The following is a 22,023-nucleotide window of genomic DNA, read 5'->3' as shown; positions in this document are numbered from 1 at the left end:
TGTGATGTTGAGATGCACAAGACCTTACTGTCCACATGGTGGCACTCGCGTCTTTGTGTGCGCCTGTAACAAGCGCTTGCAGTAAGGTAATCACAAATTTGTGCTTGCAGCCCTCTAGCCTTAATACCTAGTGGGACTCTTCTGACAAAGATTTCTCATGGTTTGGTAGAACACGGAGTCCATTTTTTAACTTTGTTCTATCGAATTTGTTTAATGATTAATAGATTAGAAACTTTATTTGCTCCTGATAACCCAAATTCAGTTAAGTAATGAATGGTCCCATTGTTGTTAGGTAAGTAGGTTTGCCTTGTATTTCATTCTAAGACTTAATCGTGGACATTCCCTTTCAAGTGATCATTGACAAAATGTGGTATCAATCACTCAAATGTGAACCATTATTAAGAAATAAGAAACTAAAGAATTGAGACTCCCTCCACCTATTCTTAACTGCAAGTCCTCCTAGATTAATGTGCAGGAAAGTGCTTCAAAAGCTTTCCCCAGGCAGTAATTTCCTAGACGCGAGTCTCGTTCGTGTGCCTTAGTCCTGTGCATGATGATCACATAGCCACACATAGCGGGTGGCAGGAAACACAAGGAAAAATAATTTGAGATGAAGCCCATTCTGTGTTCAGTCAGAAGATGATAAAAGAAATTTAACATATAAGCCCCAACACATTTTTTGTAGCCCGTTTCATTTTGAACTTTAAGTGTCCCTCTGAAGATCTTCCCCTGCCAAAGGCCTTCACTGTGCCCTCTCCTGCTCTCTCCTTAGACTGGCTCCAGGTGTGTAGCAAGAAGAGTGTGCTAAGCCTATGGTCCACCCCGTCTTGGGTAAGCTATATCATTCTGGGGTGCTGGGCCCAGGGGGAGCTCTGAGATCCCCCCGCCCCCAAGAAGAGCCTTGCTGTTGGATATCTGGACATCTTTCCATCCTTGGGGAACAGCTGAATTCCCAGGGCTGAGGGACCCCCACTTCTCTCTACTCTTAGATTCAGCAGGTTTTTAGGGGGTTCTAACATTCTCCTGCCCATCTAGGGGATAAGAGACCCGTGAAGTTTCAAATCCCGTCATGTTTCTATACCCAACCCTGGAAATTATTATTTAGAGGAAAACCATTCCAGATGCTTCTCGTGGAAGCCAGAACCTCACCTCCTGATGCTTAAACCAAAGCTGCTGTTCACTCAGCACTACCCTCCTTATGTTTGTCTTATTGTTTTGTTTCGCTCCTGTCTATGTCATGATCTATGTTTGTTTTTTTTAAATTCAAATGGGAAAGTTAAAAAAAAAGGGACCGTATTTATTAGATTCCTGAACGTGTCCAATTCTGTTCTTTTTTTTTTTTTTTGCTTTTTGAAAGTGTTCTCTTTTTTTTTTAATGTTTTTTTCTTTTTTTTTATTATTAGTGAAACACCACGAGGTACAGTTGTAGATTTACAATTTTTTGTGCTTGGGTTTCGATTATACAATGATCAAATACCCAACCCTCCACCAGTGCCCATTTTCCACCACCATGGATAATATCCCCCCGACCCCCATAATTCTGTTCTTAAAACAGTGAACCAGAGCAGGATGCAGCCACGGGATGTCCAGTGCCGGGACAGCTGCTGTATTCCTGCCCTACTAGGAATGACCCTAAAGAAATGAGGGCAGTGCGGAAGTTATGTAGGGTGTTAGGTAGGGTGAGGAAAGCCATCATAAAACATCACAACTTTCTCTTCCCCATTTGCCGTTCCCTACTACTACCAACCTGTCACTAGTGTGTCTTTCTTTTTCAATCTCACCGATGACTCTCAAACGCATCTTCTTTCCTTCTCTTCTGCTCAGGAACTGCTTCTGTTTCAGCTTCTTCTTCATTGTGCTCCTCATTGCTGTCCCTTTTCAATCTCCTCCAGTAATGTCTACGCCAGCTCCCAGGAAGCTCTGCTTTAAACTTTGCTGCCACCTCCCCCCCCCCTTCCCCAAGAGGGAAGGTCAATGCTCTGACAACATGAACAATCTCCTCTCCACATCTCTCATTCCAAGCTCATTTCCTGCAATTACCTCCTGCCCCATCTCCCATACATTTATTTCTATTGGAGAAACCTTATCTTTCTTTTTTTTTTCAATTTTTTTTATTAGTGAAACACCATGAGGTACAGTTATAGACTTACAAATTTTTGTGCTTGGGTTTCAGTTATACAATGATCAAGTACCCATCCCTCCACCAGCATCCATCCTCCACCACCACGGGTCCCAGAATCCCTCCCACCCCCCACTCCCCCATCCCACCCTGCCTCTGTGGCAGGGCATTCCCTTTTGTTCTCTCTCTCTCCTTTTGGGTCCTGTGGTTTGCAAGAGAGGCACTGAATGGCAATCATGTTTGGTCTATAGGCTACTTTCAGCATGCTTCTCCCATCCTGGGAGGATCCTCCCAACACCCTTTATTTGGTGCTCCCTTCTGTATCTGAGCTTCCTTTTCCCATAGCACGTGTGGCTGGCCTCGAAGTCATGGAGCAAAATTTCTGGTACTAATCTCGGCCACTCCTGAGTGTTAAGTCTCCCATTTTGTTACTTTATGTTCCCCAGATGAATGCAATTTTTCTGTGTCTATCCCAATCTTTCTGACTCCTTTCCCTTAACATGATACTTTCCATGTAGTACCACTTGTATGTAAATTTCATGGCTTTGTCTTTTCTAACAGCTACATAGTACCCCATTGTGTAAATGTACCAGTTTCTTTAACCAATCATCTGTTCTCGGGTACTCAGGTTTTTTCCAGATTCTGGCTATTGTAAAGAGTGCTGCAATGATCGAACAAGTGCAGATGTCACTTCGACTATACATTTTTGCCTCTCTGGGATATATTCCCAGGAGTGGTATTGCTGGGTCAAATGGGAGATCAAATTCTAATTTTTTGAGAGTCGTCCATACTGTTTTCCAAAAGGGTTGGACCAGTCGGCATTCCCACCAGCAGTGAAGGAGGTCCCTTTCTCGCCACATCTGCGCCAGCACCGGTTGCTTTTGTTCTTTTGGATGTGGGCCAGTTTCTGTGGTGTGAAATGATATCTCATTGTTGTTTTGATCTGCATCTCCCTGATGGTTAGTGATGTAGATCATTTTCTCATGTGCCTTTTAGCCATTCGGATTTCTTCTTTGTGAAAGTTTCTGTTCATTTCCTCGCCCCATTTTTTGATGGGGTTGGGTGTTTTCTTCTTGTGGAGTTCAACCAGTACCTTGTATATCCTTGATATCAACCCCTTGTCGGATGTGTACTTTGCGAATATCCTTTCCCATTCTGTAGACTGTCTTTGTATTGTGGTCACTGTTTCTTTGGAGGTGCAGAAGCTTCTTAGTTTAAGATGGTCCCATTTGTCTATCTTTGTTTTCACTTGCTTGGCCAATGGCGTGACATCTTTGAAGATACCATTAGCTTCAATATCATGGAGGGTTTTGCCAACTTTGTTTTCAATAAACTTTATGGATTCCGGTCTGATGTTGAGGTCATTAATCCATTTTGATCTTTTGTGCATGGCGTTAGGCAGAGATCTGAGCCTACTTTTTTGCATGTAGCCATCCAGTTTTGCCAGCACAATTTATTAAAGAGGCTTTCCCTGCTCCACTTCACTTTTCTTGTCCCCTTATCAAAGATTAGATGATCATATGCTTGGGAGGAGATGTCAGTATATTCAACTCTGTTCCATTGGTCTACAGTTCTGCCTTTGTTCCAGTACCATGCTGTTTTAATTATTACTGCTTTGTAGTAGAGCTTGAAGTTAGGGAGGTTGATTCCTCCCATTTTCTTTTTCCCAAGAATTGTTTTAGCTATTTGTGGGGGCTTAAAAAACCTTATCTTTCTTAACCTGAAAAATATTCCATGGATCTTTTATGTCCATGTGACAGTGTCTTGTACTCTTGGACGTCTTTCTTGTCCCACAGAAATGACTCATTGCTCTCTCTGCTGCAGTCATGATTTCCTCAATGGTAGCTGGGTCCTCATCACTCTGGTCTAGCCACAGGCTCAGTCGCCAGCTTCCCTGTAGCTGATGGGTTCTGGAGAAATGAGACTGTCTTATTCACCTTTGTAACACCATTTTCTGCCATCATAGCTTCCACGGATATTTGCTGGTAAATGAACAAAATTCTAGTAGTTTATGAAATATACATCACACATAGTTAAGTCCACACACATACATACATTTACACATATGCAAAACCTTCCAGGTTACCCACACACATTTTATCTATTTCATATTTATATCACAAAATTTCAGTAGCTACTGATATTTCTCTTGAAACCATTCTCTTAAATGCAAAGTTCTTTTAATTTACTTTTTTTAAAATGAATCACCGTGAGATACAGTTACAAAACTTTCATGTTTGAGTTTCAGTCATACAATGATCCAACACCCATCCCTCCACCAGTGCACATTCTCCATCACCAATGTCCTTGGTACACCTCCTCCCTTTCCAACCCTCCCCTGCCTCCATGGCAGACAGTTTCCCCCATACTCTCTCTCTACCTTTGGGCATTATGGTTAAATGCAAAGTTCTTTATTTTAAATGGACTAAGATTCCATCTGAAGGCTTTTACAGTTCCAGCAATTCTGAAAGCCTGACCAAATTTCTGAAAGCTCATCTGTAACTCTGTAAGCCGTTCTGTTCTGTGGCGATCAGTATAGTGAAGTAAGATTGCTCATATGGTGTGTAAGTCGCATGTAAGACTCAGCATGAACCCAAGCAATGTGAAGTCAATGGCCTGGTGATTTGAAGTGAGCTGAGTTTCAGTCTGTTTCACGGTCACCAATTTCTCAGATCATTCAAATGCAACTTTCTGGATGAAAAATTAATAATTCTCCCAAGAGAAATCATTTTAGTCTTTCTCTTATTTTCTCCTTCATTTACAAACTAGTTTCGAGTGAAAGGATTTCATATCCTCCTTTGAAACTATGTTCTGGAGCAGGGAGGGGAAGGCTAGGGCACAGAGTCACATGGTATGTCCTTGGTCCATGATGGGACAGACACTTCCACTTATTGTAAGTTGCCCACAGCCCTTCTTCCTACAGTGTGTGGCCCATGAATGATGTGATATATATTCAAAGGCTCCTTGGCAGAAAACAGGTTGCCCAAGCCTGGTACAAATTATATCGAGTCAACTAAGAAATGAGTATTATGTGCAGGAGTAGAGATTTATAGAATAATTCTGTGTCTCTAATAAGCCATATCTTTCCATATTAGGCTTGTGTATTGAGTTAGGGAGAAGGTAGAGGTCTTAATAAAAAGAAATGTTGACTGACCAAAGAAAGTGTTCCGTAATCTTAGATGACTAACTATTGAATTAACTATTGAAAGACAGCTTTCCCTAAGAAAGCTGTCTCCATGTCAAGATTGACTCCTTTAAAAAAATTAATATGAGGACATTTGCCTTGCACGCAGCCAACCCGGGTTCAATTCCCAGCATCTCATATGGTCCCCTGAGTATTCCCAGGAGTAATTCCTGAGTGCAAAGCTAGGAGTAACCCCTGAGCATCGCTAGGTGTTACCCAGAAAGCAATAATAATAATAATAATAATAATAATAATGTGAAAGCAGATTTTTTTTAAGATAGTTTGTAACTACAACTGATGCAAGGGGACCAAGCTTCATTGCAGCCATGTTAACACAGAATCTGAAGACTTGGGGAAAATATGATGTCAACAGAATTCAGAGTAATCTGCCTTGAGTCACAACAAGGTTACTTAGCAACAAAGCCAAGATTAAAACTCCTTAATCTTGTCATCATCTACAAGTCTGATCACAGCGCACCTCTCATGTCCTAGTAGCACCCTGCGCCTCGGCAGTGCTACACTTATTTCCATTTCAGCACCTTCCTATTTACTGTACCTTCTGTCAAAAGCACTATTTCCCTGACTTTTCACATGGCTGGATGTTTACTACCTTCCAAATTTCAATTTAAATGTCTCCTCTGAGAGGCCTTACTTGACTTCGTGTCTGAATCTGATCTTCTCAAATAACCTCATCCTGGGTCTGGAGCAAAAGCACAGACGGGAGGGCATTTGCCTTGCACGCAGCCGACCCGGATTCAATTCCCATATGGTCCCCCAAGCACCGACAGGAGTAATTCCTGAGTGCATGAGCCAGGAGTAATCCCTGTGCATTGCTGAGTGTGACCCAAAAAGCAATAAATAAATAAATAAATAAATAAATAAATAAAATAAAATAACCTCATCCTGTTTGACACCTCCTCCTTATTTCATGTCCTTCTCTATTAAGGGTAAATGTCCAATTTCTTCAATTCCAGTATCCAATATACCACAATCGAAATGATCTTGCTTATTCACTTTTTTTTAGGTTTTATTTTTGTCCACCTCGTCTGTAAATGATACAGCTCGCAACTGCAGAGTTTTGCTTTTGCCCTGCCTCTCTCTGTTGAGTCAGAATCGCCACACTCATCAACTGAGACAGCGGGCTGAACCCAGATTCCCGAGACGTGGTCCAGTTCAAGTGGATAGGAAAGAGCCTGAACTTAGAAAAAGAAATTTTGTGTTTTGGGAAAGCCATAAGTGATCTAACTTTTCCCTGTCCTCATCGTTAGGAGAGGAATAACAGTGCTTCTTTATTAGGGCTGAGAAAAATAATCAACACATGTGAAAGTTGATTATAGATCATTATAAATAGAACCAGGTGTGCATATCCATAACTAGAAGTGGGTCACTGCCTCAGATACCTCATCAATGAAATTCAAGAGCTAAATATATCATCCTAATTCATCTTCTAATTTCAAGATTTTAAGCTTTTTTTTTCTTATGAGAAAACTCTTCATGTATGTCACTTTACTAGAACCAGAACTTTGCATGTAAACCAAGTGATAAGCTCCTTTTCTTCTTCTTATTTTCTTAGTTATTTGGTACTTTAGAGTCATTCCTATATTGAATCAGAAAGTGCACGGGGCTGCAGTGTTAGTACAGCAGGTAGGGTGTTTGCCTTGCACACAGTCAACCCAGGTTTGACCCCTGGCATTCCATATGGTCCTCTGAGCAGCGCCCACCAGAAGTAATTTCTGAGTGCAGAGCCAGGAGTAATCCCTGAATATTGCTGGGTATTACCCCAAAAACTTCGTCCCCCCCCACAAAGAAAAAGGAAAGAAATTATACAGACATAAATGAGGATGTATTGCATATTATGAAAGAGCCTTAGTGTATCTTAGAACATTCAAAATATACCAGTATGGTCATAATTCTATTGGGACAGACATCAGCTCAGTTGGATCAGAAGATAGACATTAAGTAACCCACACTCTGGTACTGTGGGAAAATGCTCTTTCTCAAAACTGTAAAACACAAAGACAAAGACAAGTTTCTCCTCCGCCCTCTCTCTGTCTCTATTTTCCAGCTTTTCAATGAACTAAGTTCCGGACTTATTTGATATGAAAAATCTTTTACATCAGAGAAAACCTCTTCTGCTTCTTTAAGCTGTAGATACTCTTGCTCTCCGTCTCTAACAATGTCTAAAAAACAATCTACTTTTTAAAGTTTTGTTTTTATTTAAACACTGTGGTTTACAAAATTGTCCATAATACAGTTATTTCAGGCATTCACCAATCCTACCACCAGTGTGACCTTCTCTCCACTAATGTCCCCAGTTTTCTATCCCCCCAGACCTTCCCCCACAGCAGGCACAAAATAATTTATTTCATATTTCTTTTTATAATAAAATGGCAAATGAAATTATAAAAAATAGTTCAGGAAAAGAAAATTTGTGAAAATATTTGTATCTCACAAGTGTTATTAAAGTGATAGTCTCAGTATTATTGAGCTGTTTTTTGCTAGCTAAACCTTCTGTTATTATTTTCACTCGTTGAGCTTAGTGGACTTCTATGTAACTTTCCCTTCTAATTTGCTCTGTTCCTACTGGGCTGTCAGTATTGTAAAATTTTGAGGTGTCACTTCAGAAGCTGTAGAACTGGGACAATTCTTTGGCTTGGCATCTCTTGAGATTCGTTGTGAACTTGTGCCATTTATATGCTAGAGACTGGAGGGTGAAGGTGAGAATGCTGGAACTTTGACACAAGAGGGTCTTGGTCTGCCTCCATTCTAGAATGCTCCAGAACTTTCATCCCAGAGGCAGATCTACCTGGGAGTTTCATTGACTTGATATCTCTTCCAAGATTAGTCTTTTTAAAAATCTCTTGTGCGGGGCTGGAGTGATAGCACAGCGGGTAGGGTGTTTGCTTTGCACGCAGCCAACCCAGGTTCGAATCCCAGCATCCCATATGGTCCCCTGAGCACCGCCAGGGGTAATTCCTGAGTGCAGAGCCAGGAGTAACCCCTGAGCATCGTCAAAAAAAAAAAAAAAGCAAAAAAAAAATCTCTTGTGCTCTGTAGCATATAAGATTCTGTCCTCAGTAACATGAATATCCACATGTCATTTGCTAAACTTAGTACACAAGTCCTAGAAATTATAAGGGAATTAATGAGATATTAATTATGAATAATGATAAAGACATGGATAAATGGGCCACAGAGATAGTACAGCGTGTACAGTGCATGCCTTGCAGAGCTGACCCACATTCAATCCCCAGTGCCATGTGTGGTTCTCCATACAGCACCATACAGCTAGAAACTGACTGTATGATCCCTGAGTGCAGAGCTAGGACTAAGCCTTGAGGATTGCTGGGTGTTCTCCCCCCTCCAAATAAATAACTCTGTGGACAGTTATTTATTCATTATCATATGCTAAATGGGATCTTAAAATGTCATTCTAAGATATAGCCACAGTGATAGCCATTTCTTCATAAATTCTAAAAATCCAACCAAGAAAAAACTTGACTTATCATCTGAAAGGATAAGGACTTGTGAGCAGCCTGAGAAAGACAATTTTTGTTAAAGAGATGAACCAGATAGAAGGACTAAAAGAAAGAGGCAAAAGTGGTGAGTCAGTTTAGGTCTTTGACATGAAAGACATGTGCACAAACATGAAAAAGAAAGACTGAGCAGTTCAACATTGCTTTGATCAAGAGGTCAGGGCATTTTTATGTGCTAATACCTGAAATTCTCACCTTGTCTTATCTGGCCACCTCTTCTATCTTATTTTCACTTTTCTCACTATGATCTTGTATCCCTTTTCTTGACATTCAACACACACTAGACCGAGTTTAAATTTTTCTCCATTTTTACCTTTGTTTTCTTAAAGACTCATACAGTTTCTAGGAAGATCTAAAGAGAACTGCTATATATAGGGTTAAAATATAGAAAATGCCTATTGTGGTGTGAAACAGGTAACACAATAGAACTCAGTCTGTCCCCAAAGATGGAAGTTTAAGTCCTCCCGCATAGTGTTTGGTATTTAATAGACCAGGTGTGAGTATGTCACATTCATTTCTTGTTCATTCACCTATTCATTCAACAATACCTGGGCATACGGTGTGTAATTAGCAACACATTCAGCTGTAAATATGGTAAGATGGAGCTTCTCATTCCATGGAGACCAGATCCTCTGACAGAGATAGAGAAGCAACCACAGTAAAATCCATGCATTCATGCAGGGATAACGGTGAAGAAGGCAAGTGTCAGTGTGGCTTTGGTGACACATTTTTCGGGGAATGGTGCTCCCTGAAAGAAAGCATATATGGGCAGAATCCAGAGGATGAGAAAGACCTGAAGTGCCACATATGATGCCTCACTTTTGGGGCCAGTTTTGTAATTCATGTTAGCAGTGCAATGACTGAGCTTAACAGAAAGGGGTAAGTGCTCAAAACTGAGTCTCTATGAGTCCACACCACTGTCACTGTCACTGTCCTCCTGTTGTTCATCAATTTGCTCGAGCAGGCCCAGTAACGTCTCCATTGTGAGACTTCTTGTTACTGTGTTTGGCGTATTGAATACTCTTGGTAGCTTGCCCGACTCTCCGAGAGGGTCGGAGGAATCAAACCCAGCTCGGCAGGGCTGGCTGCGCACAAGGCAAACGCCCTACCACTGTGCTATCAGCCACACCACACATTTCATTAATCCAGAGCAATGAGAGGGCACTGAGGAGCTTTAAGCAAATACATGAAGATATTAAACTCTCTAGATTAAAAAGCACTGGTGGCTGAATTCGTTTTATCAGGAGATTCATTGCCGGAGGATATAAAACCCATTCCTGTTTCTATCCAGCCTGCTTTGTGTAGAAGGAGCTGAGAGACTTTTCCTTTGGACAAACAATGCTGCTATGAATATGCTTCCCTCTGTAACTCTATGAAAAACTGTATCTGACAGTCTACAATATGAGAATTTCTCTGAAATCCCCCAGAAGATCACAGGGCAAGTGAGTCCTGTTCTTCCCCCCATGCAGTGGCGTTACATTGCCATCACAGCTGGGCATCACTGAAAATCTCATACATGGAAAATGCTGACTGAGATCTGCAGCTCTCAGCCATCCCCAGTGTCGAGTGAACACACACCACCACAAAGTCAAAAGATCCTATGTCCAACCACAATAACTTGAAGACCGCATAAACTCTGAAATCTTGGTAAAGCTGGTATCTCCAAAGAAAGAAAAGAAGCAAGTACCAACTTTCCTGGGGCAAGGGGTGTAGGACTGGCATACAGGGCGGGGGGGGGGGGGAGAAGAATTTAACTAGTGAAACTTTAAAGAAATTGCTGGCATCTTCTTCTTCTTCCCCCTCCTCCTCCCCCTCCTCCTCCCCCCCTCCTCCCCCCCCCTCCTCCTCCTCCTCCTCCTCCTCTTCCTCCTCCTCCTCCTCTTCCTCCTCCTCCTCCTCCTCCTCCTCCTCCTCCTCCTCTTCTTCTTCTTCTTCTTCTTCTTCTTCTTCTTCTTCTTCTTCTCCTCCTCCTCCTCCTCCTCCTCCTCCTCCTCCTCCTCTTCCTCCTCTTCCTCTTCTTCCTATTTCTTTTTCTTCTTCCTCAGAATTACTCCTGACAGTGCTCAGGGGACCATATGGGATGCTGGGAATTGAAGCCAAGTCAGCTGCATGCAAGGCAAATGCCCTACCCACCGTGCTATCAACTAGAGCCCCTCGTCTCTTCTTTGCAGAGCCCTTCATCTGCTGGCAAGATAGATTGAAGTTGAGGTGAGAGGGAGGTGCTCTCTGTTGGAGTCCTGAGACAAAGGGGTCTGCAGAGAGAGAAATCACCACACCACCAGGAGAGGACAAAGCCTCACCTGGGCCCTCATTCCCTGGGGCACAAAGAGCAGCTTTCTACAAATGTGGAATGACCATCAACTCCTAACCAGGGCACAGGTGATAGAAGTCCATTGGCTGCTGGGAGAAGGGACCAAAATATGTCTCACTTTATGAGAAAGACAAACAACCATAGGGGGCCCAAGCTATTAGCAGTTCCCTACAGCAGTGAGGAGGTATGAGATTACTGAAAAAACTCAACCCCATCGAAGATTCCGTGATACGAAGACTACCAAATACCCAGGACAGATGTAAAGGTTTAGATTTATGACACAGCACTTGATATTTGTTTAGTACTTATTATACACCATGCTTCATGCTAAGAACAAAAAGGTATGTTGTTCATTATAATCCTACAGGGTGAATTTATTATTCCCATATCACAATCAAAAAAATACAAAGTTTCCAGAGGAAAGTCCCTTAATCCCCTCTAGAACTCTTAATACTTGAAAAGCACAGACACAGTTCTTGATACACTCTCTATCACCCAAAAGAACTAATCTGTGCCTTCCCTAAATTGCTTTCATGAGATGAAAATCTGACTACACTTATAAATCTCAGAAAATATAAAACCAGAGCATTTGTCATTCTCAAACTCTGCAGGTTTTGTCTGGATCAAAGATCAAATCTGACTTTGTGTGTATGTGTGTGTGTGGGGGGGGGGGGGAAGGGGTCCTTTTTGTTTTCTGTCTCTTCTGTCCAAAGAGAATCTTTCTGTTCATCCGTAACAAGCAACCATGTATGTTGCTTAATGACTAAAGCAAGTTTGGGGAAACAAAAGTAAAAATGAGATGTTTGAGTTGAAAAATTTCAGTGCATAAGAAAATACAATCAGAACTAAAGTCAGAAACTGAATGGGCAAATATCTTTGCCCATCATATATCTTTTAAGGGATTAATCACGGTCATCATGGTCCTCCTGTTGTTCATCGATTTGCTCGAGCGGGCCCAGTAACGTCTCCATCATGAGACTTGTTGTTACTGTGTTTGGCATATCGAATAAGTCACGGGTAGCTTGCCAGGCTTTGCCATGCGGGTGAGATACTCTCAGTGGCTTGCCAGGCTCTCCGAGAGGGGCCGAGGAATCAAACTTAGGTCGGCCATGTTGGCCGCTTGTAAGGCAAACGCCCTACCGCTGTGCTATCGCTCCAGCCCCAAGGGATTAATAACCAAGGTATATAAAGAAAATCAACAATATAGCAACAAAAAATCAATTAACTCAAAGAATGGGCAGAAGTTATTGAACAGCTTGTCAATAGGATATAAAAATGCTCCTCACAATTGATTATTAAGGAAAGGCGAATTAGAACCACAATGAGACACCTGTAAGGATGGCTTACAGAATAAGCAACAATAGAGGGCTAGAGAGACTTACAGTGGGTAGGGTGTTTGCCTTGCTTGAAGTCAACCTAAGTTTGATCTTCAACACCCTCTATGGTCCCTGAACACCACCAGGAATGAGCATAGAGCCAAGATTCAGCCCTGAGTACTGCCGGATGTGACACAAAAACAAAACACAGCCAGTGTTGAAAAGGACATAGAGTTAAAGAAACCCTTGAGTACTGCTAGTGGGAACAAAAATTGGTGGACTCGTTTTTGGAAAACACTACGGAGCTTCTTTAAAATGTCAAAGAGAGGATCTAACTGTCTCACTTCTGGGGAACTCTTGGAGGAATACAAATGAATGTTACGGAGAAGTTATAGCCACCTCAGTTTTCACTGCAGTATCGTTTATGATAGCTAAGCTATGGAGGCCACCAAAGTGCCTTTGTTGGAGGAAGGAATAGAGAAACCATGGTGTGTTTGTGGAATGGCAAGATTATTCAGCTAGAAAAGACTAGAACTGGGGGTATCTCATAGAGCTGTGGTGTGGGCTAGCAAGTGAAGGCCATCATCATCACTTTCCAGCATCACACAGTCCCCTGGGCATCGTCAGATGTGGTCTGGGAGGCCCCCAACACCGCCACAGTCTCCTGAGTTGCTCTGGCACCAAAGGGCACAAGCAGCTTCACATTATTAGGCTTCTTGACTAGCTGGCCAAGATTCTCTAAAGGGCACCACTTAACAGACCCCGAGAATATAATACATATATATATGACACATATATATCTGCATAAATACTTTTTCAATAAGAATTTTGATCATTAATCATTTAAGGCAACTTCCACTACCCAGCCGTCGCCACACTCCAGGACGCTTTCCGGACCCGCGTGGCAGCTTCAGCCGAGACCCACACATGACTGAAGACCCACAGAACAAGATAAGCGGAACTCTCTGAGACCTTGGACTCCAGGCTCGGCGGACCCAGGGACAGAGCTTCTCTGCTTGCTCCCACCACCACAGGTGACAAAGGGATTCTAATCAGGAGCCCCACCCTACCCTGCCCTGTCTGCTTCCATCAACCACCCAGGGATCGAATTGTGCACAGGAGACCCACCCTACCCAGATAAATACCCCACTGGCAGACTTCCACTCTCGACACTACTTCCACTACCCAGCCGTCGCCACACTCCAGGACGCTTTCTGGACCCGCGCGGCCGCAAGCGGCCGCGCGACACATCATAAGACACTAAATACCCATCTTCTGGAATTGTCGTACCATATTTGATAGGGTTCAAATATGGTAACACCTACAAGGGTGATTAGAGGTCACCCCAAAAGCCTCTATCCCTCTTGGAAAGACTGGCAAGCTACTGAGAGTATTCCGTCCGCACGGAAGAGCCTGGCAAGCTATCCGCTGTGTATTCGATATGCCAAAACCAGTAACTACAACTGGTCTCATTCACCTGACCCTGAAGGCTTCACCGACATGGCAGCACTGAGAAGGATGAGAAAGGAGAGGCCGACAAAATCTCAAGGCCGACCTAGGCTGCCACAACGAAGGAAGACAAAAATGATCGTCTGTACTTTCAATGCACGTATGCTAGCATCAGATGCATCCATTGAAGACCTGATGGTACAAGCGCGAATGATCAAGTACGACATCATTGGTCTGACCAAGACAAGAAGGCACGAATCTCACCATGCCGTTTTCGACACTGGAGAATTGTTCCTCGGAACATGCGATAAAAGAGGTGTTGGAGGAGTCGGTGTCCTTGTCAACACAAACTTGGCCAAGAGCATTGATTCATTCGAATGCCTAACAATCTGAATCGGACGTTTACATTTGAATAGATGTGGCTCACTGCCTGCAGTTTCTATCTTCATTGTCTACGCACCAACATCTCATTATGATGAAAGAGAAATCGAGAAGTTCTACATGGAGCTAGAGAAGTTCTATAAAGAAGACCACACCTTCTACAAGATCATTGTAGGTGATTTTAATGCCAAGATAGGACCGAGAAGATCAGCTGAAGAACTTCACATCGGGACCCATGGCCTAGAATGGAACGAACAGGGTGAGAGACTGTCTGAGTTCATCATGTCGACCAAGACCATTCATGGTAACTCACAGTTCCAGAAGGCAGAATCTAAACGATGGACATGGGAGTCTCCCGGTGGACGATTCCACAACGAAATAGACCACATCATATTCAATCGATGGTTTTGCCTGACTGATGTCGCTGTTGTCCCAAAATTTCGAACGGGATCGGACCACCGTCTCCTTCGTGCAAAATTCTACTTCACAGAGTGGGGAGAAAGGGCTGCAAAGTTCAAAAAGAGAACTCCCAGAATGACCACCAACTGGGAACTCTTTGGTACTATTGCGGCAACATGGGAAGATGCCATTGTTGACAACATTGACGAGGAATACGATCGACTGGTTCAGCACCTCCATGAATGTGCGAGGAACACCAAGAGAGAGATAGCCACAAAAAATCTCCTATCTTCGAAAACTCTTGAGCTAATTCGCCAGCGTGGTTTGGCGCATGCCTCAGGCAACCGCAAGCTAACATCCGAGCTCGCAAAGCAGTGCAGAGATGCGATCAAGGAAGACCTCAAAGAGAGAAGAGCAGAAGTACTGGTAGATGCGGCAGAAGCCGGGAAAAGTATTCGTAATGCCCGCCTGTCCTTCGCCAACTATAAGACCAAGATTACTGCCCTCCGACGTCCTGATGGATCCATCACATCCTCCAGAACGGCAATGGAGAAGATTCTCCATGACTTCTACTCAAATCTCTTCGATAGCCATGTCCACTTGCCGACATACCAAATTCCACAGGATGGATATGTCGTTCCCAACGTTCTCCCTTCCGAAATCCGACACGCCATTTCGTTGGTAAAGAAACAAACAGCACCCGGCCCAGACAAGGTCAGACCTGAACACCTGAAGAACCTGCCGTCAGTACTCATCAATACACTGGCTCGGCTCTTCACTCGCTACCTGTCTGAATGCAAGGTTCTGTCCCAATGGAAAACCAGCAGGACCATACTACTCTTCAAGAAGGGAGATATCCATGACATTGGCAACTATCGCCCGATCTGCCCATTGTCTGTCATCTACAAGTTGTTCACTCGAGTCATCCTAAATAGGATTGGCAGAACACTAGATGAAGGACAACCATGCGAGCAAGCAGGGTTCCACAAAGGATTCAGCACCATCGACCATATCCACACGATAACCAAGCTCATTGAGGTTTCTCAGGAGTTCAAGATGCCGCTCGGTCTAACGTTCATTGATTTAAAGAAGGCCTTTGATTCTGTTGAGATGGAAGCGGTCATTGAAGCCCTAGCCAATCAGGGCATTCAAGCCCAATACATCAGGATCCTCCGTGAGCTGTATTTCGGATTCACTACCAAGATCTCACCATTCTACAAAGAAGTGATCGTTGATGTCAAGAGAGGGGTTCGGCAGGGTGATACCATTTCACCAAAACTCTTCAGTGCCACCCTCGAGAACATCATGCGACGACTGGAATGGGAAGGAATGGGAGTGAAGATAGATGGTCGGCAACTACACCACCTCCGCTTTGCTGATGACATTGTTTTAATAACACCAAACATCAGCCAAGCGGCACAAATGCTGGCCGACTTTGACCGTGAGTGTGGAAAGGTAGGACTACAGCTGAATCTTACGAAGACAATGTTTATGAGAAACAGCCTCGTTCCTGATGCCCCATTCGCTCTCAATGAAACGACCATCTCCGAATGCAACAGCTATGTGTACCTAGGTCGAGAGGTCAACATGACAAATGACCTGGAACCGGAGCTGTGCAGGAGGAAGAGAGTGGCTTGGAACGCCTTCAAGAACGTCGAAGAAATAGCTAAGAGGACGAAGAACCTCCGGCTCCGGGCACATCTCTTTGATTCCACTGTTCCTCCTGCATTAACATATGCCTCAGAGACCTGGGCCCTACGCAAACAAGATGAGAACACTATTCAGGTCTTCCAAAGAAGAATAGAAAGAGCTATGCTTGGAATATCACGTTTCACTCAAATGAGAGAACGAATCCGGAGTTCTGACATCCGTCGACGATCAAGGATCAGGGACGCTGTCTCATTTGCCAAGGTGTCGAAAATCAGATGGGCTGGTCACGTAATGAGATTTAAAGACGACCGTTGGACTAGAGCTGTTACTGATTGGATTCCATGGGATGTCAAAAGACCGCGTGGCTGCCCACCTACCAGATGGTCAGACTTCTTTGTGAAGATCATGAACGATCGGTTTGAGGCCCTTCATGTTCCCGGAGCGAAGAGATGCCATTGGGCTACACTAGCACGCGACAGGGACAAATGGAGACGTTACTGGCGCCCGCTCGAGCAAATCGACGACTAACGGGAAGTTAAGTGATTAAGTGAATCATTTAAGGCATTGTGATATAATTGACCCCATTTAATCTGGGGTTCAAAAAACTATATATCAAAAAATAAACAGTGTAAAAGTACTAAACATTTCATTTTCAATCACTGTTTCAGGACATCCAGGCCTCTCTGAACTCCATCCTCCTGAGCTCTGCAGGATGTAGCTCAGAGGTAGAACTCCTGCCTTGCAGGTGTAAAGCCATGAGTTCAGGCCCCTGCATCACCTTACATACCTAAGTTCAGCCCCAGAGCCAATGGCTCACAGCAAAGGAAAGAAGGGTGAGAAGAAGCCTTTTCCTCCTGTCCTCGGTTACTTGCAGTTACTTTCTGCACACTGCATCAAAATGGGAAGGGATTTCAATTCACTCTCACTCACTACATGCTAATGTGGGGGCCAAATGCTGCTTGTACTCCAAAGTCACAGATTTGGTGACAGCCATTGCTTTCTTCCTCTTTTCAGCCCCAAAGCATAGGACCAGGCACCATCGTCACTTAACACTAGACTGAAGTGCATCTTTTATTCATCTATTTATTATTTATTAATATTGGATGAGATGCTATGATAGGTGATATCATTAATGATGGTTTCCTGTGCACCTGATTCCAACACCACACCCATCACCAGTGTACCTGCCTCCCCCCAAAATCCCAATGCCCTTCCTTTTTAACCTCCCCCCACCACCACCCTGGCATACTTAGTTTTATGAATCGGTTTTCTTGTTTTGTCTGTCTGTTGCTACCTTACTATAAATCTTTAAGTCCCACATGTGAGAAACATCATTCTGTATCCATTCCTTTCCTTTTGACTTCACTCAGTATAATGTCCTTTAGTGCCATCCATGCTGCAGTAAATTGCATGATTTTGTTCATCCTTAGATGTGCATCCTTTTCATCCTTTTCCATTGTGTATATATACCACAAATTCTTTTTTATTATTATTATTAGTAAAACACCATGAGGTACAGTTGTAGACTTACAAATTTTTGTGCTTGGGTTTCAGTTATACAATGATTGAATACCCATCCCTCCACAAGTGCCCATTCTCCACCACCATTGATCCCAGTATCCCTCCCCCCCTTCCCCCCCCCCCCATCCCACCCTACCTCTGTGGCAGGGCATTCCCTTTTGTTCTCTCTCTCCTTTTGGGTGCTGTGGTTTGCAAAAGAGGCATTGAGTAGAAATCACGTTCAGTCTATAGTCTACTTTCAGCATGCATCTCCCATCCTGGAGGATCCTTCCAACGCCCTTTATTTGGTGCTCCCTTCTCTATCTGAGCTTCCTTTTCCCCTAGCATGTGTGGCTGGCCTCCAAGCCATGGAGTGAACCTCCTGGTACTTATCTTGGCTATTCTTGGGTGTTAGTCTTCTATTCTGTTACTTTATGTTCCCCAGATGAATGCAGTCTTTCTATGTCTGTCCCTCTCTTTCTGACCCATTTCACTTAGCATAATACTTTCCATGTAGTACCACTTGTATGTAAATTTCATGACTTCATCTTTTCTAACAGCTACATAGTACTCCATTGTGTAGATGTACCAAAGTTTCTTTAACCAGTCATCTGTTCTCGGGCACTCAGGTTTTTTCCAGATTCTGGCTATTGTAAAGAGTGCTGCAATGAACAAACAAGTGCGGATGTCACTTCGACTATACTATTTTTTGCCTCTCTGGGATATATTCCCAGGAGATACCACAAATTCTTGATCCATTCATCTGTAGTTGAAAATTTTTGTTGTTTCTATATAGTGGCTATTTACACTAGGGGTGGAGATGAAAATAGGTGTGCATATATTCCTTCAAATTAATGTTTTTATGTTTGGGGGAGAGATGCCAAGAAGTTCTATCGCTGGGTCTTATGGGAATCCTAGTCCTATCAACTCCCATTTCTTTCCACCTAAACCTGATGAGATTTCCTTTCTATTATCTACCTTCCCCAGAGTTGGACAATTATCTATTTTGTGGGAGGCTTGTATTTTATTTTAGCACAGTTATTACCTAACTACAAAAATTGGATGGGCTTGTTGGATGGATGGGAAGCTCTGAAAGCCTGCATGGAGCAGGAACCATCCTGCTGCCTCTTTGTATGCATGTATTTCTCAGATGATGCACCATTTGAATGGGTTATGTGTTCCTTAAAATAATCCTTCTATTAAATGCATGCCATTAAAAAACTTAAATGAAGTCATGATTTACAGAAGCACTTGATTGCAGAAATGAGCTTCCTGTCAACATTTCTCTAGTATAGCTCACAGAACCTGCACTTGCCTTGCTATTGTGAAGCCATAGGTTTGATCCCTAGAAGTCCCCTGACAAGCAGTAATTATTCCTTCATAATCCACTGGAAACCCTTTCCTTTCAGGTCCTCAAAGGAGCTTCCTGCATTGCATAACTTTATGCGTCTTGGGGTGCAGAGTGCAGAGCCTATATGTAGATTCTGAAACTTGGTGTGTCTGCTTTAACTGCATGCAGCCTCCACAAACTCAGCCCTCCTCCTCTGAATTCCCAAACCAGGACATCCCTGAACTCTCCTACTGGGTTAAACAGCAAGAGATTCTGGCTTTTTCTCTAATTGTTGAGAGAGAAACTCAAAATCTTGCTCCATGACAATTTTTCAGATCGATTTCTAAGACATTTGCTCAGTAGACAACATCATACATTGAGTGTAGTAAAATAATGCATTATATTATTTTCCTGCACTGGCGCCCACCTCACGCCCCTTGTCTTTTGGCGGAGGTGGGTGTCCTCAGATACTTTGGAGAGTTCTGCTCGCAGACTCCCTGCGATCTACCTCCTCACAGAGGTCACTGTGACTTTGAAGTAAGCGTTCGTCCTCCTTGGGCCTCCCTTTCTCGACCGGGTTACTCCAGCCTTAATATCTTGTACGGGCCTCACTTCAATTCCACTTTCCCAAATGAATTGCCATGGCTTGAGATATATGTGTATGTTTAGCTTCTTCTGCACAATTACCTCTCCAGCGCCTCTTCCTTCATGCTTCCCTGGGCCTATTACTCATTCTCCTACCTCTGTTCCTCCAGCAGCTCCCAACGTGCCACATCCTGCCGGCCAGCTCTTTGCAGAATATTCCAATGGCCTCAAAACACAACAGCAAAAGGAAAAAGCTCCTCTGTTGTCCAACTTTTTATTTCTTCCATGATTTTTCAGCAAATGTCTCTTTAGATTGTCATGTTCAAAATAGAGAAGAGCTGGGGCTGGAGCAATAGCACAGTGAGTAGGGTGTCTGCCTTGCATGCAGCCGACCCGGGTTTGATTCAGAGCATCCCATATGATCCCCTGAGCACACCCAGGGTGATTCCTGAATGCAGAACCAAGAGTAACCCCTGTGCATCGCCAGGTGTGACCCAAAAAGCAAAAATAAATAAATAAATAAATAAAACAAAACCTAATTCACCCTCCCCATTTTTTTTTAATTGGGCTGGAGCAATAACACAGCAGGTGGGGTATTTGCCTTGAACATGACTGACCCGAGTTCAGTTCCTCCATCCCTCTCAGAGAGCTCAGCAATTACCAAGAGTATCCTGCCCACACAGCAGAGCCGCCAAGCTCCCCCTGGCGTATTCGATATGCCAAAAACAGTAGCAACAAGTCTCACAATGGAGATGTTACTGGTACCTCCTCGAGCAAATCGATGAACAATGGGAGGACAGTGCTCCAGATAGTACTACAGGTTTTTACTAATATCCTTATTTAATAATGTGGGGGCAGGGCACACAACACCTCATGGTGATTAAGGACTTCTCTGAGCTTGGGGTGTTCTGACATGGACCAGATTCAATGCCAAGGGTTGGCTATGCTCTCAGCAGCCTTCACTTTACCTTCTTCACTCGAAGCACCACCCTCTCCTGCTCCTCCTCTTTATCTTCTGAAATCCCTGTCCCACTGAATATGGGACATATTTCCCATCTACACGCCCACTCTCCAGCCAACCCCCTGCGGCCCCTTAGCTTCAAGAACCACAACTCAACATCTCCATCTTCAGCCAAGATCTCTCTAAACAGCAGTCACATAGGACATTGAATGTGTCTGAGTGACCTCACAAATGAAATATATTCACAGCAGAACTTTGGTGTTTGGGAACTAGACCGAGGTGGTCATCACACACTCTGAAAGTCACCAAGTCAGTGACTTTTGTGGTTAATTCTATTGTATGTGAATTTGATCTTTGTAATAATAGCTATAATGATCTAGAAAACCCAAGACATTCACTTTTGTCCTCAGGCCAAATTTCATCCTCTCTCAAACCCTTCCACCTCTGTAACTGCCATTACCATATTTCCTCCTGTTCTATCTTCCTGACATCCCACTCAGGAACAAGTGCTTCCACTTTTGCCTCCAGAGTTTCATCCCAACCTGTCAACTTCTCTCCTCTCCTTAGACTTTCCCTCTCTCAGCCTCTGTGGTCTGAAGGATTCTGTGTCTCCACCCTTCTGAGTCTGTTCTCTAAAAACCAAGCAGTGTCATATTCTCAAACCAAATGATAGTGTTTCCTATTTGGAATCCTCCAAATGGATTTCCATAATACTTAGAATCAGAGGCAAATTCCTCATCTGTTGTCTGACCCCTGCTTATAATGCTCTAAATTCTAACCAGGTCCTTCTTGGCTGGCTATGACTGAGTCACCCCAGCCTTCTTTTCCTCACAGATGTTGGGTTCATTTAGCTTCCTTTTTTAACACATACCCTGCTAGATGGCAGGTACCTATCTTGGTCTGTTTAGACTGCTGTAATGAAATATCACAAGTGGGGTGACCTATGCAAAACAGAAATGTGTTTCTTACAATTCAGAAGGCTGAGAAGCCCATGCTGAAGGCCCCAGCATGGACAGCCCTCTCCTGGGATGTGGACTGTCACTTCTTGCTGTATTCTTACATCTTTGAAGGGGGTTGGAAGTGTATGTGATTCCCAATAAGAACTCTAGCTCCAAACACATGACCCACCCCCATGACCTCATTACCCCCTAGAGCTCCCACTGTGGGCGTCACTTTGGATAACAGTTTCATCACAGGAGCTCCAAAGGTATCCACCTTCACACTACAGCATTAGAGAGCAGAAATGGAGTGGGCTCTCTTGTTTAGCTCTAAATCTCCAGTAACCAAAACACCCCAGACACA

Source organism: Sorex fumeus, unplaced genomic scaffold (assembly GCF_029834395.1).
Source record: "Sorex fumeus unplaced genomic scaffold, SorFum_2.1 ptg000061l, whole genome shotgun sequence".
NCBI classification, from domain to species: domain Eukaryota; kingdom Metazoa; phylum Chordata; class Mammalia; order Eulipotyphla; family Soricidae; genus Sorex; species Sorex fumeus.
The sequence above is the reverse complement of the archived record's forward strand: the minus strand, read 5'-3'. Positions refer to the sequence as shown.